This window comes from Protopterus annectens, chromosome 2.part1 (genome assembly GCF_019279795.1).
Source record: "Protopterus annectens isolate FY-2018-M chromosome 2.part1, PAN1.0, whole genome shotgun sequence".
NCBI lineage: Eukaryota > Metazoa > Chordata > Ceratodontiformes > Protopteridae > Protopterus > Protopterus annectens.
Window position 1 is genome coordinate 1461830697 of NC_056729.1, and position 27997 is coordinate 1461858693.

At 44.2% G+C, this 27997-nt stretch overlaps 1 protein-coding gene across 1 annotated transcript in view; it reads left to right on the forward strand.

Moving 5' to 3' along the window:
• The window catches only part of RFC1 (replication factor C subunit 1), a 1497679-nt gene that overhangs the window by 62170 nt on the left and 1407512 nt on the right, over positions 1-27997 (forward strand). The window lies entirely within an intron of this gene.

Below are 27997 nucleotides of genomic sequence, written 5' to 3' on the forward strand. Positions count from 1 at the left end.
TCCAAGCTCCCCACTGCCACTGGTGAACAAAGAAGCCTCCCTTTATCCAAGATAGGAAATGGGCAACACAGGAATTTTCCAAAAGTCCAGAATACAGCAAAGCCTGTATTGGGACTACTCTAGGTCAGGAAAGACGGGAAACAAGGATAATTGTTTTGTTTTTTTTCTTTTTGTGACAAACAGTAGGAAAATGCAATAAATATGTAACACAGGCTAGCGCACTTGAGTGTGTAGCCTCAACAGGTAAATGCAACAGACAGGACAAGCTTTAAAAGTGCAGGTGCAAAAACAACTTTAAACAGTTTAAAACGGTTCAAGAAGCAGAAATACTTGCAGTGTAGCTAGATCGGACAGTCACCCAGGTAGTAGCAGGAAAAAAAAACACTTATCAGGTTAGCAGTTGCTCTTTTAGCCTCTCTGCTGCTAGCACCACTCTGCAGGACCACGAGGAGCTTGGCTGAGTAGTAAGCGCAAAAAACGCGCCTAAGCGGGTTTTATACAGGGGGACTTGAAAGAGCTAGGAATTGGCCCAAAACGGCCAATAGACTACCAGATTCTTGTGCTGGGAACACTCCTCCAGGGGATAGATATGGCAAAGTTGTGTTCCAGGACTCTATGCAGGAAGGCCTGGAAAACGGATGCTTTTTCTTTTCCTTGGACAGGAATGTTATTGTATGCCTTTCCAGCCTTTCCATTCATTTCCAGGGTACTCCTTAAAATCTAGAAGGACTCCCCAAAGATCATTGTGTTGACTCCCTTCTGGCCAAGACAACAGTGGTTCTTCCTTTCTTTTGGAATTGGCCTGGGACAATTACCACAACCTTCTTAATGGACTGGATTTACTCCCACAAGATCAGGGGTGTTTGATGCAGCTCAACCCCCAAACAACTGCAGTTGACTGCCTAGGTATTAGGGTTGTAACACCTTTTTAGGCACCTGACTTTATGAAGACATGCAGCAAGTATTAATGGAGACCAGAAAACCTCTAGAAAGTCATATGTTAGCAAATGGAAAATGTTTTCTAGTTGGTGTCGACAAGAAAGCCAGCACCCATCCATTGCTGGCATTTTTGTTTTGACTTTGTCTTGAGTTACTGTCGTGTGGCCTGTTTTGCTCTTCTGTCAAGATTCATCTCTCAGTCATTTCTGCATGTCTGTCCATGGATCCCCTTCTTTCAATTCAGTCTTGTCATAATGTTTTTAAAAGGGGTGCTGCATAAAAAGCCTCCCAGATAACCAATGGCTTCTCTTTGTGATCTTAATTTCATGTTAGAAAATCTAACACTTGCTGCATTTGACCCGGAAGATACTACTCTGCTAAGCAGGGTAAAGCCAACCTTAACTGTAGTAGTTCTTTTAGCCTTTTCCTTGACCTTGATATCTTCTCCATCATGGCCCTTGCCTCTGTAAAAGTTTGCTAACACTGCAGTAGGGGAGGGTGTTGCATTCCCGTCTCAAGAAAGAACCTGAACCCATTAGCTAACAGCTTAGAGGACAGAATTTTATTAACACCAATTCCTTCTCTGCCCAAGTGTCAAACATCTTCAGGGTAGCCAGAAGACCAAATATAAGAAAGTCATACCTACAGATGTGAAATAATTCTGTAACTTGGACTAAGTCACAAAGTCTGTGCTTTTTAACATTTTTATTGTGATGCTTCTGAATGATTTAAATCGGTTATTTAACTCTGGAATTGCTTATTCGTCAGTCTGGATTCATGTACATCCATACATTTTCTGATTGTATACTACTCTTGGCTCATGCAGTAGCTTTGCTTTGTCAACTTCATTTAAAGCCTTTTTTTTTTTTTTTTGTGTGTGATTCACTTAAAACCACCAGCATATCCCCCTCCCTGGGATTTAAACGTCAGACTTGTTTTCTTTTAAACCATCAAAATGGCAACTATGAATATCTTTCGTAGCAACACGTGATGGGTCACTACCTTAGTTAGACTTTCTTCCAATCTTGTAAAAAAACACCATATGTGGTCATTTTGTAGACAAAAGGTGTCATCAAATACAAAGCCTTCCTTCATGCCAAAGGTTGTTCAGTAGTACCCTTGAATCGGTACTTTCAACTACTGTTTTTTAATTCCAAATATCAAAATGATGGAGAACATCTATAATATGTTAAATGTGCATAGATGACTTAGTGTACAGAAAAAAAAAGTTTGCCAAAAAAGTGTTCAAGAAAGGGAAGGAAAGCTTCCTCTATCGACATGGCTTATTTGTTGCTGTGGCAAATAAAATTAACCTTTGTAAGATTACTCTGTGCATTTTTAGTAAGTTACCATCAGCAAAGTTCTTCATAAGTATTTTTGCACAAGTCATAAAAGTTGCCATATGGGTTACAGTTCGCAAATTTACTATAAGTTGGAAGTGCAACCCAGAGATGGGACAGGTTTTGGCGCAGGTATACTGCAGGGAGTCCTGTAGCTGCCCAGCTGTGATCGGTATCCAAAAACTGCTTGTGAATCTGTTAACATGTTAAGATTTGTTATTACAGTGACCTTTCTTGAGAAAAACAGCAGAGATGTGTTAAATGCATACCATCATTTTAATTTTCAGAAAGGTCATTGTAGTAGTAAATCTCCTTTCTTCCATCCCCTAATGCATTTTTATGGAGTTGATATTCTTACAAGCATTTTAGTGTTTACAGTTAGTGTTGAAATGATTGTAATGGCTGACCTTATCATATAAACCGTAATGGTCTGCAGTGAATATACTTAACATGGTTGGGACAGAAAAATCTTGACTAATAGAACAAAGATTCTAACAGTGGTGGCAATATAGAAGGACCTTGCACACCAACTAAGGTTCCACTGAATGTTGACATTGGCCTCCTTAGGGATAGGGGCAAATGGGATGACCACTTCCGCCATGAAAAGAACGGAACAGAAACTGGGTAAACCCAAGTGTTATGCTTTATTATTACAGTGGCTTTTCACGGATGATGTGTTTTATGTTAATTTTCTTATACCTCTGTAGTACACTGTTTGTGCATATATCGGAGTCTAATAAAAGTGTTATTTATTACTTTAGATAGAAGATATTGTGTGTTGCTTCACAGCTGAAGGCGCTTTGTATATGTGCTGACCTGCAAAGCCCTCGTGACCAAACCATGCCAACAGTGGGTAAATCCAGCATTACTCGCACCCAGCCGTGGGTTATTGCTGTATGGGACTTCAGGTTTCTGATAGTCAGAGGAGTTATGAACTTCTGCAGATTGAATCTCATAAGCCCTCTGCTGTACCTCCAACCTTGGCTGCCTTTCTAGATACCTTTTCAGCAGCCTCTGTGGCCCCTGATACCTTTTCAGCAGCTTCTGTGACCCCTGATTCTCAACCCTCAGCCCCTAAGAAACCTGATAGATATTTTCCAAGATACCCGATGATTGTAAGTTCTTGTACAAATGTCCTCCTGAGCGTTCTGGAGTCTCTACCTCATCTGACAAACCTTCTGAACTTCTGCTTTTACTATACTACGTCCTTCAGACAAGGACAGTAGAGCTATGAAACATTTAGGTAAAAAGGTGTATACTGGTGCCACTCTGTCTTTTTGGGCTATTAATTACCAGATCCATATGACTAAGTATGTTTTAGCCCTTCTTTCTCAAGCTATCTCTGACCTTCTCTGATTCAGAAGGGAAGGTTCTGCCCCTTTCTTTACTGAGTTCCACCTCTCAAGTGGCTCGCCACTCTATTGAATGTAGTTATGATGCAGCTGATGCCTCCTCTAGGGTTACTGCCTTTGGTTCTGTTTTGAGACATTATTCTTGGCTTCTAACGGGGAAAAGCTGAAAGAAGATTATTGGTTTCTTTTCCAGCCCTTACCTGATGTTAAGGTTAAATTGTTGGATGCTCCTCAGTAATCAGAACCTTTTTAGTTCTGCTGCTGATAAACATTAAGTCCCTCCAGGATAAAGGCAAGGCCTTGCGTGATTTGAAGCTTTTTGTTTCGTCTCCTATCCATAGGTTCTAGAGGAATTATCCTTCAAAATCTGCTTTGTACTTGGACAGCCTTGCCCTCTTCCTAAAGGTAAGAAAGGTAATCGTTGTGTGCCTCCTGCTAAGTCTACTCGGACTCCTACTTCTCAGAAGCCTCCTTTTCAAGTCAAACCCGGTTTTATCTGACAGTTGCTTCCCCTGGTTTGGGTTCCCTTATCCCTTCATCCTACCCTATCCCTTCCCAAGTGGTTAATAATCATTCAAGATTTTTGCTTCTGTCCATCTGCCAAGGATACCTCATGGTGTGAAATTGCTTCCTCTTTTTCTGGACATCCCTCAACCTCCTCAGAATACAGATTCCTTTCTTTCCAGAATTGCTTCAGGGCCTTTTGGCATAGGGCACTATTCAAGTCATGCTTCCTGCCGTGAGAGGGAAGGGGTTTTATTCTAGGATGTTTCCACTCCCCAGGAAGGAGGGCACCTGGAGACCTATTCTGGAGCTTTCTCAGCTCAACACTTTTCTGAATGTCCCGTTCTTTTGGATGTTGTCTCTTCATACCTTGTTCACCAGGCATTCTTATTATCCCTGGGATTCAATGATGCTTATCTTCACATCCTAATTCATCCCCTTTTCAGTAAACATTTATGTTTCTCTGATTCTTCCTTGTAGTTTCAATTCTCTTATTTGCCTTTTGGCCTCTCTGCTGTCCCAAGTGTATTCACCAAATGCCTTGTTGCTGTCATTGCATTTTGCAGGATCAGGAGTTCAAATCTTTCCTTATCTGGACAACCTGCTCATTCAGACTTCATCCCCTGAGGTCTTGCTTCGGCACCTCCAGTTTACAGTTTCTTACAATGACTGGGGTTTACCATAAACTTTCAGAAGTCAGTCCTGATTCCTTGTCAGGATCATGTGTTTCTTGTTTGCAGGATCCAGACTGTTCCCGGTCTGGCAACTCTACCTCCACCCAAAGTGCTCTCTCTCTCTCTCTCTCTCTCTCTCGCTTTGCCTGTCTCTCTCTCTCTCTCTCTCTTACTTTGCTTGTCTCTCTCGCTCTGCCCGTCTCTCTCGCTCTGCCCGTCTCTCTCGCTCTGCCCGTCTCTCTCGCTCTGCCCGTCTCTCTCGCTCTGCCTGTCTCTCTCGCTCTGCCTGTCTCTCTCTCTCTCGCTCTGCCTGTCTCTCTCGCTCTCTCTCTCGCTCTGCCTGTCTCTCTCGCGCTCTCTCTCGCTCTGCCTGTCTCTGGCTCTCTCTCTCTCTCTCGCTCGCTCTGCCTGTCTCTGGCTCTCTCTCTCTCTCTCGCTCGCTCTGCCTGTCTCTGGCTCTCTCTCTCTCTCTCTCGCTCGCTCTGCCTGTCTCTCTCACTTGCTGTCGCTCTGCCTGTCTGTCTCTCGCTAGCTGTCGCTCTGCCTGTCCCACTCACTCTCTCTCGCTCTTGCATTCCGTCAGTCGCTCTGTCTCTTGCTGTCTATCAATCTGTCACTCACTCTCTCTCGCTCACTCGCACTCACCCGTTGTCCCACTCTGTCGTGTGCTCTGTCGTTCTACGTGCGCTCTTTTGTTTTGTCGCGCGCTCTTTTGTTCTGTCGCGCTCTTGCACTTTTGTTCTGTCTCGCTCACTCTCTTGCCTGCTCCCTCTCTTGCTCTGTTTTGCTCACTCTCTCGCCTGCTCCCTCTCTTGCTCTATCTCTTTTGATCTGTCTCGCTCACTCTCTCGTCCGCTCCCTCTCACGCTCTATCTCTTTTGCTCTGTCGTGCTTGCATGTGCTCTCGTACTCTCTCGCCCGCTTGTTTTCTTGCACTGTCGGGCTTGCACTCTCTCGCTCTTGCTCTGGCTGCTTCTCTCTTGCTCTTGCTGCTTCTCTCTCGCTCTTGCTCTGGCTGCTTCTCTCTCGCTCTTGCTCTGGCTGCCTGTTTCGCTCTCTCTGCCTGGCTGCCTGTTTCGCTCTCTCTGCCTGGCTGCCTGTTTCGCTCTCTCTGCCTGCCTGCCTGTTTCACTCTGCCTGCCTGCCTGTTTCGCTCCCTCTGCCTGCCTGCCTGTTTCGCTCCCTCTGCCTGCCTGCCTGTTTCGCTCCCTCTGCCTGCCTGCCTGTTTCGCTCTCTCTGCCTGCCTGCCTGTCTCTCGCTCTCTCTGCCTGCCTGCCTGTCTCTCGCTCTCTCTGCCTGCCTGTCTCTCGCTCTCTCTGCCTGCGTCTCTCGCTCTCTCTGCCTGCCTGTCTCTCGCTCTCCCTGCCTGCCTGTCTCTCGCTCTCTCGTGCATGCACTCTTGCACGCGCTCTCTCTTGCCGTCTTGCTCGTGCTGTCTCGCACTGTCATGCGCTCTGTCTCTGGCTCTCTTGCTCTTTCATTTTCACTCTCTCTCGCTTGCTGTTGCTCTTGCTGTCTCGCTTGCTCTCACTCTTTCTTGCTTGCTCTGTCTGTCTTGCTCTCGCTCGCTCTGGCTGTCTGTTTCGCTCTCTCTCGCTCTCTCACCTCTCTCACTCCATCTCCCTTGCTCTCTCTCATTCTCTGTCTTGTTCTCTCTCTCTCGCTCTCTGTCTCGCTCTCTCTCTTTCGCTCTCTTTCACTCTCTCGCGCTCTCACTCGTGTCTTGTGCTCTCACTCGTCTCTCGCTCTCACTCGTGTCTCACACTCTCTCACTCGTGTTTTGTGCTTTCTTGTGCTCTCACTGTCTCGCTCTCTCGCGCTCTCGCTCTCTCGCGCTCTCGCGCTCTCGCGCTCTCGCGCTCTGTCTCGCGCTCTCGCGCTCTCGCGCTCTGTCTCGCGCTCTCGCTTTCGCTTGCGCTCTCTCTTGCTTGCGCTCTCTCGCTCTCTTGCGCTCGCTCTAGCTCACTCTCACTTGCTCTCACGCTCTGTCTTGTGCTGTCTCGCTCGCTCATGCTCTGTTGCTCGCTCTCGCTCTGTCTCGTGCTCTCTCTTGCTCTATCTCTTGCTCTCTCACTGTCTCGCACGCTTCCTCTCACACTCTCTCACTTTTGCTCTCGCTCTCTCACTCTCGCTATCACACTCTCGCTCTCACTCTCTCGCTCTGTGTGTCACTGTCACTGTCTCACTCTCTCTCGCTCTCACTCTCGCTCTGTCTCACTTGCTCGCTCTGCTTCTGACTCTTGCTGTGTCTCTCTGTCTCTTGCTCTCATGCTCTCTCACGCTCTCTCGATCTCTTGTTCTCTCTCACTCGATCTCTCTCTCCATCTCTTGTTCTCTCTCGCTCCATCTTTTGCTCTGTTTCTCTGTCTCTCTCTCTCGCTCTCTTTGCCTCTCCCTGTCTCTAATCACCTTTTTATGAATCTCTTTTTCCTCCTCTGGTTTCAGTCATGGCTAGGGATTTTTTCAGGGGTCTAGGATTCATAATCTTCACCATTCCTAGTCTGCCTCTGTCCAGACTCAATATGAGAATACTAGAGAGGTTTCTAAATTAAATGAGACTTCAACACTGTCATTTACTGGATTTTTGGGTCATCTCCTTCCATGCATTAAACTCAAGCTTCAAGTGATGGATTCATCAGCTTTCTCTCAAGCCAGCACTTCCATTTCAACCCCTAGTCCCTTCTGAGGAACTTTTTTTGGATTCCTATGACAGGGAGTGGGGAGCTTTCTTCACTTTGCTCAAGGTACAGAGTTTCCGGCCTCATCACAGATCAGATCACATCAACGTAAAGGAGATGAGAGCTCTCCTTTTAGCTCTTCAGGCTTTCCATTGCCCGTTTCTTCCAAGGCCTGTCAGAATCTTCACAGAAACTACCATAGTGATGTGGTATGTGAACAAACAAGGGGGGCACCATTGTACCTTCTTTACAGACTTGATCTTCAGGTCTGTGATCTAGCTGTCCAGTATTCAGTAACTCTTCTGGCTGTATACATTCTTTTTTTCAGGGCAAAATATAGTGGCAGACACAATCAGCAAGTCCAGTACACGGGCTCATGAATGGATGCTTCGCGGAGATGTGTTTCTGGGGGTTGCATTCAGTTTACCGACAGTCCACTTCCCCAACACGTATTCACCCGACACTTCAAATTACTGACATTCCCAAAGCCGACATTACCCGCGTGGCTAGTGAATACTTTGCCATGTAATTGAACTTTGTCCCTTGCCCCCACTGTAGTGCATTCTTGGAGTTGGGATATTTAGTAAGGGGGGTGTGGGGGGCAAAGCCCCCCACATCGATGGGTTTGTTTTCTTTGGATAGTTCTTCCATCACGATGGCCAAATGTTTACTTACCGTTTGGGAAATGTCTGCTTTGAGAATGTCTGTGATTTGATGCGTCTGTAAACTGGGTTTTGGGGGAGTGGACTGTTGGTAAACTGAAAGTAACTCATTTCTGGATATTGCCTGTTGGTGGGGTACTCCACAGGTAGATCGTTTTGCCTCCCCCTTTGAACAGAAAACTTCCTCTTCTTAGCACCAGAGTCTCAAGTTCTGTAGCTTAGAAGGTGGACACCCAATCTTTTCCTTGGATGGAGATGTTTCTGTATCCCTTCCTCTGATTCTGAGAGTCCTGGTCAAAATAAAGCAAGACTCCCCCAAATATTGCTGTTGTCTCCCTTTTGACCCAGACAGCACTGGTTCCCCCTTCATTTTGGCAGGGGCAATCATACAGGTTACCTCACAGGGTGGACCTTCTCACTGTGATCCATCCCCACTTGCCCCACTCTTCAAGCGACTCTGTGGATGATGGGGTTTTGATCCCTTGTAGACACCTTTTTTTTTTTTTTTTTTTTTTTTTTTTTTTTTTTTTATGATGTGCCAGGAAATCATACTTGTCCAAATGGAAAAGATTTTCTGTCTGGTGCCTTTCTCTTTACCTGAATTATTTTTCTGTAGGGATCCATCTGGTTCTCTCTTATTTGTGTGAATTGCTCCATGCTGGGTTAACATATTTTTCTGTTAAAGCTCACCTTTTGGCTGTTTCTGCTTGTCTGCCATTGACTCCTCCTCTTGCCTGTAGATTTGAGGTCAAGCAATTTCTTAAAGGCATCTTTCATATCAGCCCTCCTAGGAACCCCGCTTCACTTTCCTGTGACCTCATTTCTTTGTTGAAAAATTACTCTGGGTCCTTCTGAACGTGGTGCTTCAGCTTCCTTGCAACATTGTACTTGGAAGACTGTTCTTCTTTTGACCCTAACTTCGCTAAGAGAGTTTCTGAACTCCAGGCTGCTGTGACTCTTAGTTTTTCATAGGGACAGGGTGTCTCTTGTAAGAATCCTTCTTTTATGCCCAAGGTGGTTAATGCATGGTCTTTTAATCAGTCTATTAATTTTCCCTCGTTTTTCCTTCTCCACAGTCTGGTAGCGAGAAGGTTCTTCACACAAACTTTGAATTTACATTGACAGCTCAGTTATTATTTGGATAAAACAAAGGCCATTTGCAAATCTGAGCAACTTGTTTCTTTTTATCCCAGATCTCTAGGTTTGGCTGTTTCTAAGCCAACTATTTCTTACTGAATCTCTAAGGCCATTTTTTTTGTTCCTTTCATGGAAAATGTCTTTCTTACTCTGTAAAGGCTCATTCTACTAGAGCTGTTGCTTCCTCTGGTGCCTTTTTCAAAGATTTGTATACCAGTTCCATCCTTGAGGCTGCTACTTGGACTTCTGTCCATACCTTCAATAAATATTACAAACTGGATGTTGTTTTCAGAGAAGTCAGTACAATTACTCCCAATAGAAACATCCACTCTAGCTTACCAACCAGTACTCTCTCAAATTGTCTCAATCCTTGCCTCCCATAACTACCAAATTACATCTTTACAACCAGCCCATTGCCCTCCTAACATTTTATTATCCCAATTTACAAAAAGATAAAACCCAAGTTAAATAAGATGCCCCTAACTCAGATTATTTTACTGTTTCTGCTTGCTGTACTAGTTTTCATCACCAATTATCAAATCAAATTCTTTCAAATACTTAGGACTTCAACTAATCCTCACAAAGAATACCAACATCTACCCAGCCTGCCTTTCTCCATAACACCCTATCTCTACCAACAAACCATATATGATTTATTTTTCTGTAGATATCTTAAAACTAAGCATCCACATTTGAGATCAAATTTCAAACCAAGACCGAAATATAACTGGCCACACACTTCCCTCTGTAAAATATCATTTCAGAAAATTAGCAGAAATATTCACCCCAACACTGGTGCTACTTTTCGTAAAACCATCACTTCCAACCTTTTAAACTAGTCAACTAATACAACTCTGCAAACCCCAAAATAAACCAGTTAATTAATACAACTCGGCAAAGAGTCCAAACTCACCTTATTAAATATAAACCTAAGAATGTGCAAAAATCCATGACCTACATGCTTATCTTGCCGCATACACTCCTGATGTAGTCATAGCTACTGCAGCCTGGGTAAAAAAAAGAAAAAGATGAGATCACCCCCAGGATACAATATACCTAGGAATGACTGACAAAACACGTGTGCTGATGGTGTAGCAATCATTTATAAAAATTCCCTTTTACCTTACTTCCACAGGAAATAGCAAAATTTAACAATTCTGAACTACTAACAACACTCCTAAAAATCAACAATAGGAGCACTATATGTTTAACAGCAATTTATGTGCCACCAGGGAATAACATTGATACTGTTGAAAGCATTGTGTATTGTATATCCCAACAAATTAACCACGAAACTATAATACTTTGGAGACTTGAATATAGACTGACAACTCATAAATTCTACTACCTCCACTGAAACTAAAAATTTCTATGACTTCAGATAATTAGTAACCACACCTACTAGAATCTGTAAAACTTCAGGGAGACCCACAGCATTAGATTGGATTTTTATAAACACAGCAGACAAACTGCCAAAAGTAGGCTGCCTCTCGGGTAGCATAAGTGACCACATACCAACACTTATATTTATTTTATTTATTTGTTTGCATTTGTTAATACGCTAGTGTCCGACTGGGTTGGAAACCCATTTTCAGCACAGATCCGGGGAGAATAGCTCTATCACAGTACACATTAGTTAAAGTACAAGTAGTAAGTAGTAATTGCAGTACTTTTGAAAAGATATTTTAGGCAACTAAAAGCGGTGGCAATGGGGTCTAGTAGCCCCCTATTTTCGCCAATTTAGTTATGGCGACATGGGAGAAGAAATTTATTTTCAACTCTGGGTTTGACAAGGAATGGATTTTGTACCTCCGATGTTCTTCGTGTTTCACTGTTGCAGCCATTACATTAGGGTTATCTGCTTGTAGTAGCCCTCAGTCGGCCTGATTAACAAATTCTTGGGTCCTGCGTCAGTTGCTATGTCTTCTTCCGTGACGTCAGGTCGTCAGGGGTATAAAACATGCCGACGCCATTACATCAGTCTTTCTTGCTGTGTGGTGCCCGAAGCAGAAGCAGTTCGCAAGTGCCGGTCGGCCGACTCCTGAAATTTTAGTTTTCGAGTTTCAGAACCGTAGTCTTCAACTAAAGCTAAGTACCCCGTTGGGGAAACTTTTTCTTGCTCCTTACCAATGTCAGTAAAAGTTAATTGTATTTCTTGTGGAAAGCAAATACCTCACAAAGATTTTCATTCGTACTGTATTCCTTGCCTAGGCCCTGACCACAACGTACCTTGTTGTCGTCTTTATATTTTTGCCTCTAAATATTTCAGTTCTCGGTTCAATTATCCAGAAATGTCGTCGGTTTGTAATCCGACTACCGGTATTCCGAAAAACGCAAAGATAAAGACAGAGACAGGCCGCCTAGGTTCAAAGCTGCCGACGATGCTTCTCCTAAGCCAGTCGCCAGTTCGCCGGTACTCAGTGAGGCACTTTCGCAGCCCCTAATACCCGCTACTTCTGATTCGCAGGCCTCTACTGAGACCCATATGGAGTCTGGTATGCCACAAGATGCTTCAGCTGTGGAACCTGCGGATGTCTCTACCTTGGATGGGTGTGGAGCTGCTGTGCAGGCACCAGCTTCTGAGGGTGTATTCAGGCCTACAGACTTTAATATTAAACAGACTCCTCCTCCTCCTTTAAGGCCAAACCTCGAACCATGCCTAAGAAACCAATGCTCAGGCCTCTCTGCCTAAAAAACAAATAAGAATGGCTGAAGATCTTATAACTCTAATTAGGGGGAAGCCAACCACCCCCTTCTAAGAGACCTAGGGCTGAATTTGTTTATGAATCTTCTGACCAGAATTCTGATTTTTCTGATTCTTCTGGTGATCTGGATTTACCCTTATCTACTTGTGAGGATTCTGATGCAGAGGACTCTATTCCCTCTGCTTCCCCTCCAGAGGATTTTTCTTTTGGTGAAAACTTGCACACTCTAAGGAAACATTTCCACTGGGAAAGCCAGGATTTTTCTGAATCAAAAAAGAGGCTTAGGGATTTCTTACTCTTGCCTCAGCATAGGCCTTTAGCTATACCTCCTGTACTAGACATTGTTGATGCCTTTTCGGAATATAGTTTGGCCCCTGATTCCCTGCCTCCTACTCCCAGAAAACCTGATCGATATTACAGGGTTCCTGATTCTCACAAGTTCCTTTTTAAAAGATCCTATTGCTGATCCAGAGGCTATTTCACAGGGACCCAAGGGCATTAAGGCTTCTACTGCTAAAAATCCAACCCCATTTGATAGAGACTCCAGGGCGCTGGATAGATGGGGTAAGAATGTTTACACTTCTGTAACCTTGGCCATTAGGGCTTTAAACTGTCAGTTTCATATGTTAAAAGTTTCAACAACATGTTATTGAATTGCTTAAACAGAAAATTATGTTGATTTCTGACTGTGCTGAAAATAAAGAATTACAGGATTTACTGCATTCGGCTGAACAGATTGGAAAACATACTTTGCAATGTGGATTTGATTCATTAGAGGCCTCTTGCAGGGCTGCTGTCACTGGGTCTGTACTCAGAAGGCATGCTTGGCTTAAGGAGCAGTCTTTGCCTAATCATGTTAAAGCTAAACTGTTGGATGCTCCCTTAAATCAGGACTGCCTGTTTGGCAACAAAGCTGAGGAAGTTCTTAAAAAGATGAAAGATAAAGCTAAATCTATGCAAACTGTTAGATTTCTTACAGGTTCAGCCTCCAAGATTTAGTAGGCATTGGCCATCTAAGAATTGGTCCATTCCAGCCACTTCCAGGTCTTCTCAATTCAAACCCAGACACAGCAGAAACCCCAGGTTTCAGTCTCAGGGAACGCACAAGACTAAGCAGTGGGGGCTTCCGCATCCAAATCTGGGAGTAGTATGACCCCCCCCCATGCAAAACTGCCTCAATGACTTGCTTTTAAATCTTCCAAGCACTTCTCAACTGAATGCTCATTTAGGCGGAAAGATTGGTCTGCAGGCCAAAAACTGGGAGCTCATTACCCAGGTCAAATGGGTTTTAAATATAGTGTCCCAAGGATACAGATTTCATTTCCACACGTTACCAACACCAGATCTACCCCCACATCAGTGGGCAGAGGCCCAAAAGCAAGTACTTTCTGTCTTGGGCATGGGGGCTATTCAGTTGGTACCAGAAGAGGAAAAGGGACAAGGTTTATTTTCAGACTTTTCCTGGTACCCAGAAAAGACGATTCTTGGCGTCCTATCCTGGACCTTTCTACTCTAAACACCTTTTTGATGATTCCAAAATTCAAGATGCTGACTCTTCACCACTTGCTTCCTATGCTAGGCAAGGATGCCTGGTTGGCAACACTAGATTTAAAAGAAGCATGCCTGCACATCCCTATCAGGGAATCTTGCAGAAGATGCCTACTCTTCAAAGCAGGCTACATGTACTATCAGTTCTCTACACTGCCCTTTGGCTTATCTGCTGTGCCCAGGGTATTCACAAAGTGCCTAGCTCCAGTCATTGCATTTTGCAGTCAAAGAAATATTCAGATATACCCATACCTGGACGATTGTCTAATTCAGGCAGAAAGCCAGGACATACTTTTGAATAATCTGGCCTTTGTACAAAGGGTGTTGACTTGTCTGTGGTACACCATAAACGAAAAAAATCACACCTGGTACCCTGTCAACAAATTATATTCCTGGGAGCAAGCTTGAATACAACTTCCCAGATGGCTTTCCTCACGCCAGAGAAACAGATTCATTTGACAACCTGCATCAAGTGGCCACAAAAACCCTGATATCTGCAAGGCAAATACTGCAAGCCTTGGGGTTCATGGCCTCCTGCATTCTTCTAATTCCATATGCAAGACTGCATATGAGGAAACTACAATGGTACCTAAAAAGCCTATGGTGTCAACATTCTCAGGATCTAGAAGCAATGATTCCTGTCATACCTTACCTACGCCTAGAGTTCCTTTGGTGGGCAGAGGCCTGCCACCAAAACTAGGGACTGCCATTCACACTACCCCCTGCCGCCCAAACCCTAACAGATGAGTCAGACTATGCATGGGGGAGCTCACCTGGCAGGGAAGTGCATTCAGGGCAAACGGAACCCAAGTGAAATGCACCTTCATATCAATCAAAAAGAAATGTTAGCAGTACAGAATGCTCCGACAGCCTTCAAGGACCACATTCTTCCAGGACAACTAATGGTAAAGATGGACAACACCACTGTTATGTGGTACATGAGCAGGGGGGTACACATTTTACCCCCCCCCCCCTCTGCAGACTAGCCATGGCATTGTGGAACACAGCCTTGAGCTACCAAGTGAATTTACAAGCTCCATTCCTGCCAGGAAAACTAAATACACTGGCAGACGGACTAAGCAGAAACCTCATGGATCCACACGAGTGGAAACTGGAACCAAGGATTTTCAACATGTTGACAAGCAAATGGTGAAGCCCAGATATAGATCTGTTTGATCCCCCCCCCCCCCCCCCCCAGAGCTATCAATTGGACAAATTTTGGACAAGGATTTCCCACAAACAAGCTTTGAAAGTGGATACTCTGTCCTTCAGCTGGATAAACCTATCCGTTTATGCCTTTCCTCCTCTGCCTCTGCTCTCCAAAAGATCAAACAGGACAAGCCAAGGACGATTTTGATTGCACCAGACTGGCCACGCCAACACTGGTGTACCCCCTCTTGCACAGTGTGGCATGGCACCTGCCTCAGACTCCTTCCCTGTTGTCTCAGCAGGAGAACCAGATTCTGCACTGGCAGCTTCAAACACTGAACATAGCAGCCTGGCTAATTACCTAATCTCTCCTCTGCCATCCCTCAGTAAACCAGTGATGGATATCATTTTAAAGGTAAAGAGGCCTAGTACTAGAAAATCTTATGCTGCAAAATGGAAAGGATTCGGTGCCTGGAACCAATCTCAAGGGATGAGCACAGCAGTGCCCAATTTACCTCAGATTTTACAATACTTAACTGAGGTGCTTCACAAGGGCTTGTCCTTTTCCTCCATCAAAATTCACGCCCCAGCCATTTCAGCTCATTTTAACACAGAACCTCCCCTCTTCTCTCACCTACTGCTCAGGCAGTTCCTCAGAGGTGCCAAGAATTTAAGGCCACCCAGGAGAGCTCCAACTCCAGCCTGGGTCCTTAACTTTGTCTTAGAGAAACTCACTATTACTCCTTTCGAGCCAGCTGCTACTGCAGATTTAAAATTCCTTTTTTGGAAGACAACATTCCTTTTAGTAATCACTTCAGCAAGAAGGGTATCTGAATTACAGGCTCTTATGGCAGTGGAGCCTTTTATCATCTTTCATGCGGACAGAGTGTCCTTCAGAACCAATCCCTCCTTCATGCCCAAGGGGGGTGTCCAGCGTGGCTCTTAATCAGTCCATCCATTTGCCAACCTTCTTTTCTAATCCACAGAACAAAAGGGAATGGATACTGCACTCCTTAGATGTGCACAGACAACTTAGAAATCTGAACAACTGCTGGTGGCATTTGCTGCAGGGACGGAGGGGAAGGCTGTTTCAAAGCAAACCATTTCTAAATGGATAGTCCATTGTATTCTTTTGTGCTATAAGCACCATGGAAAACCTATTCCACAGGGCATCAGACCCCATTCATCCAGGGCTGCATCTACCTCTACAGCCTTTCTCAGAGGCTTTCCTACCAGGGACATCCTAGAAGCTGCTACCTGGAGTTCTGTATATACTTTCACCAAGCATTATTATTTGCCAATTTTCTCTAAATCTAGAGCTGGCTTTGCCACTACAATCTTGCAGGGCCTTATAGCTGGTCCTAATGCTCTTTAAATTCCTCCTCCCAACCTTAGCTTTGGGAATCTACCCAAATGTAATGACTGCAACAGTGAAACACGAAGAACATAGTACAGTTGTGTACACTTACCATAAATGTGGATGTTAGAGTGTATTCACTGTTGATGTCCTGGTTACTCTCCCTCCAGCCCCCTGACTTCTTTTGGCTATACCTCTACTCTCCTTTACTATGCTTAAAAGCTTTTCGGTGTATTTGCTTTTTTGTTGGAGGTATAATTGTGTGTGTGTGTGTGTATGTATATATATATATATATATATATATATATATATATATATATATATATATATATATATATATATATATAATACATATATATATATATATATATATATATATATATATATATATATGTATGTGTATATGTATAATATATATATATATATATATATACATATATATATATACACACACGCACACACATATATATATATATATACACGCACACACACACACACGCACATATATATATATATATATATATAAAAATATAGATATAGATATAGATATATATAGATATAGATATATATAGATATAGATATATATATATATATATTTATATATATATTTATATACATAGATACATGTGTATATATTTAATTGCTTCTCATTATGGGGGCACCTGACATCTGGGGCAAGAAAAACTGATGTAATGGTGTCGGCTGCATGTTTTATACTCCTGACGACCTGACATCACAGAAGAGGAGACAACAACCGACGTAGGACCCTAGACTTTGTTAATCAGGCCGACTGAGGGCTACTGCAAGCAGATAACCCTAATGTAATGACTGCAATAGTGAATACACTCGAACATCTACATTTATGGTAAGTGTACACAACTGCACTTTACCTTGATGATATTTTTGTTCTTTGGAAAGGGGTGGAACCAGTGGTGAACAACTTTTACAAATACATTAATCAAGTTTGTTCGTACTTTAGGTTCACACATTTTTCTACTGAGAGTATTGATTACTTGGACGTCACCATTTTTAGAAATAGGGTAATGGGATATTTTACATCCAGAGTTTTTCGTAAACTGACCTACACTTAACAGTTTTTTGGCCTTTGATAGTAACCTGTTGAGGGGGCAGATGACCTGAGGGGCCAGAATGTGTTCAACTTTGATAGATTTTAAATGTGAATTAGGTAACCTCACACAAATGTTTTTAGATAGGGGCTACCCCAAGGTTCTTGTTCAGTTCTTGGGGGCAGAAGTTCTGCAGGAATGAGGGGGATTTACACCCTTATTAGGTAGTGATAAGATACCAGCAGAGTCCAGACAGAACCAGGATGGTAATTTTTCAAATGCCATGGTAACTTATTTTGGACCCCTAAGGCAAACAGTACGGAACATCGTGTCCAAAAAATGGATCATTTTGGAAGGCAACAGTGGGGTATATAGTAGTTTAGGAACCTCACCACTTTTTGTCTACAAAGTAGGGCCCAGTATGAAACCTTATTTAGGACATACTTTGTTTTTAAAGGATAGTGATAAAGGGACCCAGAAATGTGCAGCATGCAAGTACTGTCCGTACATTCTGGAGGAAACGCCAATTATGTTGAGGGAATTTCAGACTAGGGTCTATCTGGTTATTGGTAATTGCAGTAGTAGGGGAATTGTATATTTGAGTGTATGTCAAGGGTGCCAAGGGTTTTATGTTGCTAAAACTGAAAGAGCACTACATAAGCGGATTTACGAACATTTTATATACCATTGAAACCAAAAACCCAACAATTCTTTTTACAAGCACACACTGACTTGTACTGGACAAGCCAGGTTCAAGTTTGGTATTTTAGAAATTATTTACAAGGATCCCAGGGGAGGGGACTGGGGTAATAGGATTTGTAACAGTGAGATTAGATGGCAATTGAATTAGGAGTTATTTACCCATACTGGTATCAACGAACACTTCTCATTGGTACCGGTTTTAAAAGACAAAGCACAGATATATATTATGTTGGAATTTGTTGATGATAATGGGTAATTTTTTACATTGTATAGTGTAAAGGTTTTTGTGTGTACTGGATGGGTTAAAATGTGTATTAGAGATTGTTTAATCAACATCAGTTGATTTTAATTGTGTTAATTGGGGGTGTTATTTAAACAGTCACAATGGTGAAGCACTTCGGTTTGATAAAGTCCGCGATTTACGTGGACGAAAGCGCTTTACCATTTACTGCTGCTGTTGTGGCCATTTGTTGGATTACGTCTTAGGAATAAACATTTATTTTATTTTACAGGACTGTGGACTTTTCCATCTATTATTGTGCTGTGGCTGATTTCGACAAGGGTGGGGAGTTTTTTTTTTTTTTTTTTACAAGTAGCAAATAATATGTAACAAAGTATAACAAGATAAAGAAAAAAAAGACATATGGTATTAGAACTCACCATAACCTAGGTAAATTTATTATTTATAATCATATACGAAATACAACCAATTTCAGCAAAGATATTTTCAGCGAAACAATAAAAAAAATATAACTGGAGTGTACTTGGAACAATGCTGCTAGATACTGCTGTAGAACACTTTAATGACATATTCTTACAGATCTTAAATCTAGCAGCAGTATGTTACAAGAGTTAAGCCCAACCCTGCACCATGGCTGATAAAGGAAACAAAAATGACTCAACATTAATATGTGCGGCCTCAACAATAATTAAGCTCCAAGCCATTACCCAAAACTCTTTCTCCTTTGTAGAAACCAGGCTCGGAGAATCAAATCTCCTACTCAACCCCAAGAAAACTAAGTTAATGCTTTTCACCTCAAGAAGTTGCCAAAATCAAAAGTAATCCTTACCATAAAATCAGCAAATAATGCTATCTATTGAAACAGGAGCTCGCATTAAAATTCTAGGCATTGCAATAGATGACCGTCCCAAATATGACCAACATATACTGCACACCAGAAACTAGGCTTCCTTTATACGATCAATAATTCCTTACAGATACTGCAAGAAAAATTCTAGCCACCATTTTCTTACTTCCTACACTCTTGTATGCCGCTCTTATCCTAACAAACTTATAGTATTCAGAGAAAGAAATTTGCTTCCTGCTGCAATAAAATCACTAATTTTGCCACCAGTCTCCCTCATAGGACCCACCATTGTATTTAAAGCAATTAAACTGTCTTTAACTGCACAACTGTCTAACATATTCACAGCTAACTACAGCACACAAACTCCCATCATCCAGAAAAATGCCCTGCAAGGGACCTGTGTTCTAGTAACAAATTCTTATTACTTACAAATAAGTCAAATTATGTTGCAGGAGACTTGCTGTACTCTGAATGCATTACTAAATTCTGGAATAGTATCCCCATGCAAATAAAACACTCTGACAAACTCTGTAGTTTTAAACCACTGCTTAAACATTTTAACCAATCCTGGTCCTATACATGCTCATCACAAGGTTAAAACTTTGTGTTTATTGTATGATACTGTCCAAATACTCTCCATAATCATAATATTCCCAGCCGCTTACTGAAATGACGACAATGCAGTTTTTGTACATAACTGCTGCCTGTACAGTCCATTAAGTTGCATGTATGCTTCCTGTTTAGTAACCTCCACCTCTGTAAAATATTTGAACGTATAAATGTAAATAGGAATGTAACTACTGTGTTTGACTAGCACTTGGTGTAATGCAATGTAAGCAAATGGAGCTTTTCTCACAAGGCCTGTGCTTAAATGGGTATTACCCATTCCAACTTTCCTGGTAAACAGACAAATAATTAATAATGCAGAAAAAACAGCAGCGAGCCAAACTCACAAAACAGGGCATTTTAATACCAGTAATCTTACAACAAGTAAAAGCAGTCTTGGTTTAGCACTGTCATTTGGAACTTTAGACATCTTCAGAACCATGATTCAATAGGAAAAAGACAATCTGAAGAAGTTAACTTCATTTGATCAGCAACCTGTGCGTTTCGGATCCGATACGGATCGAAGCCAGCAGCATACCAAGCAAAAGATCGAGCTCCAAGCTCCTACCCATACTACACTGCAACCTCCTTCCAGTCCCCAGATCTAGTTTGCCGCGGCTTCGCCAGCATGGGATTTTTGAGCTCCAGGCAAGTTGCCAGGGATTTTTCTAAAACTTTGGTCTGTGTGTGCCCCTTTTGATAATTTTAGTAATAAATATTAGTTTATCCCTGTCTACGGTTACCGTCAACACTAATTATTCTTTTTTGTACTTATAAAGTTAACTTTCTGTTAGTGTAGGCCTCCCTTCCCGCCCGTATAGTGTGTGTGTGTGTGTTCCCTAATATGTCGGAAAGTCAGAAAGTGACTTTCTCTAAGTGCACAGTGTGTGGCCACAAGCTGTCGCCAGCCGATGGTCTCACACTGTGTGTAGTTTGCTTGGGGGTGTCCCATTTGTCATCTGGCTGCAAAATCTGTGTGGCCTTCAATCCCGAGCCCTGCAGGATCGCAGGAACAAGTTAATTCTGGCGGGTCTTCTACCCGCAGAATCAACTTCTGCCTCTTCTGCTGCTTCCTCATCAGCCACGGCTGTGGCTGTCCAGCCTTCAGGCCCTCCTCCCCTGTCCGGGACTCATCCTCCCAGCTTACCACAGGGAGAGAGAGAGGCCAAGAAAGAGAGAATAAAAGAAAAACACAGGGAGACATAGAGACATTCAGAGAAAGAAAAAGATAAAGATAGAGAGAAGAGCCGCAAGCGGCAGGCCGAGTTGGATCCAACGGCCCCTCCCGCTAAGGTGATTTTTGTCTCCTGTAAAAGTTACCAGGCCATCCTCTCCTCTGCTCCGTTCAACACGTCTTTCGCCGGAGGAGGAGGCTAGATCACCCTTGCGGTCTTCTTCGCGTTGGCTCTCCCGGCGTCTTTGGCATCCTCTAGATTGACTCAGAGCATCTCTGAAGCAGACATGGATCGGATGATGCGAAGATTTCTACAAACTCAACTGCAGATGGGGTGTTGCTGGCTCCCCCCCCCCCCCGGTGTGGGGAGTTCGGCTCTGTTTTTTGCCTCTATAGCTCCTTCTCCGATCCCCCATCTGAGTGTATGGATCCGAGGAGCCCCGGAGTCAGGGGGTCGGCGGTGATGGTGCCTTTGGCATCGTCGCCAGCCATGCCCTCGAGTCTGTCAGATCCGCTTTCGGATCCGAGCTCTGTGAGCCGAGAGTTGGGCATCAGATCCGAGGGGATGAGTGTGTCATCGGCTCCAATGTGATGGGGGCATACCGTCCCTTTGGGTCTGGCCATTCCAACTTCAGCTCCGATCCCTTCGTCGGATCCGAAGGTCTCTGCTACCCTCACCACCAGTTTCAGGGAGGCCGGTTCTCCCTCGGCATTTGATGTTGTGGAGAGGGTTCTCTCTGAACGATCGAGATCCCTCACTCTGTCCTCTGGGTCCATCCTTGCTCCCTTGCAGCTGGGTTTGTCTTCCGTCACCCAGTCCCCCCAGGGACAGCCTGTGTCTATTGCGCCCTAGCCAGTTCCCTTGGAGGAACACAAAACCATTTGTGAGCCCTCCCTGGAGAGTCCACCCGAGGAGGTCCCTCACAAACGGCAGTGTAAAAGGAGGCACTTGGACTCCCCAGAGTCCCTCACTGAGGCTACCAACTTGAAGGAAGGGGAAGATTCCCCCAAATTACCCCCCGAAGACGTCTCCTTTGGAGACATTATGGAAATCCTTCGCCGGAGGGGGGGGGGTCTGCCCAAAAACCTTCCTCTGACGAGTCGGAATTCCTGGAGGCGTTTGACACAGGCCCCTCTACCTCTTGGGTGTCCCCCCCCCCTGCCGACCCTCTGGTGGACCTTATCACCACCAGAGCTTCGTAGGAACCGGACACTATGGAGCCTATACCCAAAAGGCCAGACAGAATATTGAGTCCACTGGCAGATAGAGCTTCTTGGAACAGGGGTTCCCCGGTTGATGCCATGGTGGTGGCGGCAGCGGCCATCAAAAAGGAACTCACCCAAGAAAGTTCCTTGGTCCACCCCCCAGACAAGGAGTCCAGGGCTATGGACTGTCTTGGAAAGTGGACTTTTCCTTCAGCCACCTTTTACTATAAGGATGATGAATTATTTGGCCCACATAACTCGACTGCAGCGAGACCTCATGAAAGAGTACGCAGAGTCTCCCCCGGAGTCCATGTCGGCCAAGGATAAATGGACCTTCTCTGCTCGTATGGCCACTCTCAAGTCTGTGTCCAATACGTCCATGCGTTTACTCTCTCATGCCACAGAGGGAGCCGCTAGGGCTAGCTGGTCCAGTATCGCCTTAAGGCATCACGCTTGGCTCCGTCTTTGCGACCTCTCTGAACCCTTCAAGGCACCCTTCGCTAACGCACCCTTTGACGGTTCGACCCTGTTCGGGAAGTCTGTCTGCGATACGCTTGTCCAGAGCGAGAAAGACGGGAAGACGCTGTCAGCCATCGGGATCTGCTTCTCTAGCCCTCAGAGGTCCTTTTCCAGGAACCAGCGAGGGCAAAAGAAGCTGTGGTTCCAGAAAACTCAGCAGTCCCAGAACTCTCATGACACCCCCCCCCCCCCCCAGAGGCAGAGGGGGACAAGGTGGATGCCGACCCAGAGCCAGAGAGGGGCCAAAGAACTTCGGGTCACGTGAACTTTTTTCAGAGACACCTGCATAGCAGCCCTGAGGGTTTGCATGTCTGCTCCTCTCTGGAGGCAGTCGGGGGGGCGTTTTTCGATGCACCTAGCCCAATGGGAGCCCATCACGACAGATCGCTGAGTGCTTCGAATAATATCTAGAGACTATTCTATTCCCTTAATAAACAAGCTCCCTTACACAAGGCGCCTCCCGGACATCCCACCTGCTCAGAGGGAGGCCGCGGCCTTGGAAATACAAAAGCTGCTAGAAAAAAGAGCCATTCAGCAGGTGCCCCCAGACCAGTCTGGATCGGGCATCTATTCCAAGTTCTTTTTGGTGCCAAAAAAGATGGGGGACTGAAGGCCGATTCTCAACCTGTCTACAATGAACCTGTTCGTTGCCAAGGAAACGTTCCAGATGGTCACGCTTCAATCCATCTGCCCTTCCTGCAGGAGGAAGACTGGTTGTGCTTGATAGAGCTCAAGGATGCGTACTACTATATTCTGATGGACCGGCGATCCAGGAGGTTCCTCCGCTTTCGGCTAGGGGCCAGTCATTATCAATTCAGGGTCCTACCCTTTGGTCTCACCACAGCCCCCAGTGTGTTCACCAAGGTCATGGCAGTTGTAGCGGCCCACCTGAGACTTCAGGGCATTTAGGTCTTCCCATACCTGGACGACTAGCTCTTCACTGCCCCCACCAGGCATCTACTCTTGCTAGCCAGAGATTTCTTTCTCCGGATATCACCTTGGCTAGGGATTACCATAAGTCTCAGGAAGTCTTCCCTTCAACTTGTTAAGTGTTAGACTTCATAGGGGTGAGAATAGATTCTTAACAGGCCAGGGCATTCTGAACCCCAGACAGACTACACAGCCTGGCACTTCATGTATTAGTGCTTCTGCAGTCCTGTGCACCCCCTGCAGAATTGGTCCTGAGAGCCTTAGGTTTCATGGCAGCAGCTACCGACCTTATCCCTTGTGCTCGTCTGCATATGAGAATTCTACAGTGGACGTTGCAAGTTCAGTGGTCGATTCTTCCTCAACCTCTATAGATTTTCCGATCCCTCTGAGCAGAGTGCATAGAAATTCTCTCGCGTGGTGGCTCCAGTCTTGGAATTTGCAGGAGGGACGTCCCTTTATTGTGCCCCAACCTCAAGCCACGGTGACCATGGACGCCTCCCGCCTAGGGTGGGGGGGGGGGGCATTGTTCGGGCAGGACTGTTCAAGGCACATGGACTTAAAACAAGACCATTCTGCATATAAATGTTCTAGAGATGAGAGCGGTCCTTTTAGCATTGCAGGCCCTTCATGCTTATCTCCCTCTGGGAACTATTGCGATCCAGTCAGACAATATATCAGTGGTTTGGTATATCAACAAACGGGGGGGAACCAAGTCTTATCCCCTTTGTTGAGAAGCCATGAGAGTCTGGGAATGGGCGATCTCCTCCAACTGCTTTCTGATAGCAATACACATTCCGGGTTGGTCCAACACCTTGGCGGACAAATTGAGCAGAACTATCCTTTCTCCCTACGAGTGGTCTCTGAAGCCTTGTGTAGCGGAACAGATCTTCCTCAAGTGGAGTCAAGTCTTGCTGCGATCTTTTCGCATCGCCTTCCAACGCGAAGTGCAGTGAGTTTTTCGCTCTAATCCCCCCGATGGGGGGAGCCCCCAGAAATGCTCTTGTTCATGCTTGACCACCCTGTGTTCTTTATGCGTATCCCCTGCTCCCGCTCATGATAAAAGTCTTACAGCAAGCTTGCCGGTTGGGGAGCAGATTGATCCTCATAGCCCCATTCTGGCCTCATCAAGTCTGGTTCCCCTGCCTACGGTCTCACCTCATAGCTCCACCTTGGATCCCGTTACGGATCTGATTAGTCATCCCTCGGGAATGCTTCCTCCAAATCTGGACAGTCTGAAGCTCACAGCTTGGCTGCCCCAGTTCCACTAGTTGCTAGGACTCCCAGTATCTCTTCTCCTGTTAAATTTATCTTGGTTGCAGCACATAAATCCTCTGCCAGGAAAATTTTCTGTAGCAAATGGAGACTCTTCTCAATTTGGGCTTCACAGAGAAATCTAGATCCTTTGACCGCTCCGATCCCAGCGGTATTAGACTTTTTGTCTCATCTTCCAGCAAGGAGCCATCTCTTCCACAGTGAAGGTCCAAGCTGGCGGCTATTTCTCATTTTCATGTAGGGGATAATTTAGGCACTCTTGCTGCTGCCAGAATTTGTAAGACCTTTTTGAAAGGCACTTTTCTTCTGAGACCTCCTATTAAGAATCCGTCCCCGCCATGGGATCTGACTGCGGTTCTTCAGGCCTTAGTTGTGCCTCCTTTCGAGCCCTCTCCATCAGTTGACATAAAATTTTTGTCATGGAAGACTGCTTTTCTGGTAGCTATAACTTCAGCCAGGAGAGTGTCTGAGCTTCAAGCTCTTTGTATGAAACCCCCATATCTTGTGTTTCATAAGGGCAGGGTGTCTCTCAGGACTAAACTATCTTTTCTCCCTAAAGTTGCTTCTGAGACCAATATTAATCTATTAATTTGCCTGTCTTTTTCCCAAATTTTCAGAACAAAGGGGAATACAAACTTCATTTGCTGGATGTTCACAAGCAGTTACGTTTTTATTTGCACAGGACAGCGGTCTTTCGTAAATCTGATCAACTTTTTGTTTCTTTTGCTAAGCCCTTTTTAGGGAAACCAATTTCAAAAGTGACTCTTGCTAGGTGGATTTCCCTGTGTATCCTGCAAGCATACAGAGAGCTTGGTTTACCAGAACCAGTAGGAGTTCATACTCATTCTACACGTTCTATGGCAACGTCTACAGCATTCTTGTCTAGAGTTTCCCTGGATGACATTTGCTCAGCGGCTACCTGGGCGTCCTCTCACTTTTTTTACTCCTTATAAACTGGATTTGGTGTCTAGAGGAAGGGCTTCCTTTGACTCTGCAGTGCTCCGGAATATCCTTCCTTAAGGGCCTCCCAAGATTTCGGGTAGCTGGGGACTCTGTCCCACAGGTTGCTGATCAAATAAAGTTAACTACTTTGGATAAAGAAGTTATGTACTCACCATAACGTTCCATCTGAGTAGATAAACTTCATTTGTCAGCAACTGTCCCTCCCTCCTTCCCCCTTACCTTGGCGTTACTTTTGCTGAGCTCGATGTTTGAAGTTCACGAGCTGGAGGTTTGTCCTTGGTTCAGGGGTCTCATGTTAGTTTGTTGGTGTCACATGTGGAGTGGCAAACTCGATCTGAGGATTGGAAGGAGGTTGCAGTGTAGTATGGGTAGGGGGGAGGAGCTTGGAGCTCGGATCTTTTGCTTGGTATGCTGCCTGCTCAGATCCGAAACCCACAAGTTGCTGACAAATGAAGTTTACCTACTCAGATGGAACGTTATGGTGAGTACATAACTTCTTTTTGAAAGCAAATGAAGGGGTACACACCCCCCCCCCCCCCGTGGGGAAGGGAATCAAGTTGGCTGAAAACTGAGCTATTTAAAGCTGTCTAGTATATAACAAAGCAAAAATATGGAAGTTAAAGGGAATGAAAAAAAATACAAAGAAATCAAAACAATAATATGCACTGAAATATACAATAGAAGTGTGTGACCATTTAAAATTTGTTGGTTCTCTTTTTTTAGTTTATTCGTAAAAGATATGCCATTACTGATCCCCAGTGCCAAGTGCACTCTTTATCTGCTCATTATATGCTATAGAAGTTCTGATAGATCCTCTTATCAAGGGCATTAACAGTTTTCCCAACATAGGCACTTACTGAATTAAATAAGAGGTGCAAAAGGTGGAAGATTTAACTGCTTTTCTCTAAGTGGTATACCCGGCTACTTGTATATAATACCGTGCTTTCTGTGTTGGCAGAACTATTAATGCCCTCAATAAGAGGATCTGTCAACACTTGTACAGCATACAGCGGGCAGATAATGAGTGTTTGCCAGACATTTCCTCATATTTGAGGGTTTCACCAAGTTTGTTTCTTGCAGTCGAGCAGATACAAGTTTCAGCATACTCCAGTGATTGGAAGAATATGCTTCTACACCAGGAGATGCTATGGCAGTTGAAATTAGATGCCACTTTTCCACTGGGGATCAATGATGGCATATCACAAGTGAACTAGAAAAGAGAGCCAACAGATTTTTAACTAGTTACACTTCTGTTGCATATTTCAGTGCATATTATTGTTTTGATTTTTTTGTATTTTTTCATTCCCCTTAACATCCATATATGTGTATTGCTTTTTTGTTATACTAGATAGCTTTAAATAGTTTGTGGGGTTTTCAGCCAAGTTTAAATCGGTCATCCCCACGGGGGGCGTGTGTACCATGTCGTTTGCTTTCAAATGTTTTTAAATGTCTTTTCCTATTGAATTGTGGTTCTGAAGGTGTCTAGAGTTCAATATGAAAGAGCTAAACCATGATCGTTTTTACTTGTACGATTACTGGCATTAAAGTGTTGTGTTTTATAAGTTCGTCTTGCTGGTGTTTTTTCTGCATTATTAGTTGAGTTTTTCACCAGTTCCAGGATTCCTTATCTATTTCTCTTTTGTACATAAACTAAGTAGTTAAGTACACATCATCATAGTCAGTCTTTTTCCCATTTTTTTCGACATGGGGTCGGGGTATTGTGTTAACTGTTGCCAACTCTCTCGATTCAGTGCCACACCTACTGCCTTCTTCAACATTCATGCCTGACTGTTGCAGGTATTCTTTCACACACTCCATCCACCTATTTGCTGGACGTCCTCGCTTACTCTTACCTTCTTTCTGTCTGTCCAAAATCTTCCTCATCAGATTGTTTTCTGCTTTTCTGCACGTGTCCAAACCATGGTAATCTGTTGTCTATGATCTTTTTTCTGCAATTGAAGCTACTTTGGCTTCTGCTCTTATGTCCTCATTTCTTCGTCTGTCCCACAGTGTGCATCCGAACACCCTAATCGGGCACTTCATTTCCATCACTTCTAGCTTCAACTGTTCTGCCTTTACTGCCCAGGTTTCTGTACCATTCAGTAGTGCTGGTCACCACTGTCTTGTAGACCCTACTTTTCAGCTTCTTTGGCATTCTTCTGTCATAGACTGCACCTGAGACAGTATGCCAGTTGGATGCAGCCCCTCTGATTCTAGCTTTGACCTCTTCATTCAGACTTCCCTTTTCCTCAACCACCTCTCCCAGATACTTGAAGCTGTTTACATGTTCCACTACCTTCCCTTCTGTGCCTTTTCTCGACTACTTCTGATTTCCCCAATTTGCTTTCATTACCACCGTCTCATCTATGCTTAGTTTCATCCCATGTGCCTTCAGTTTTGCATTCCATTTTCCTATCCTTTGCT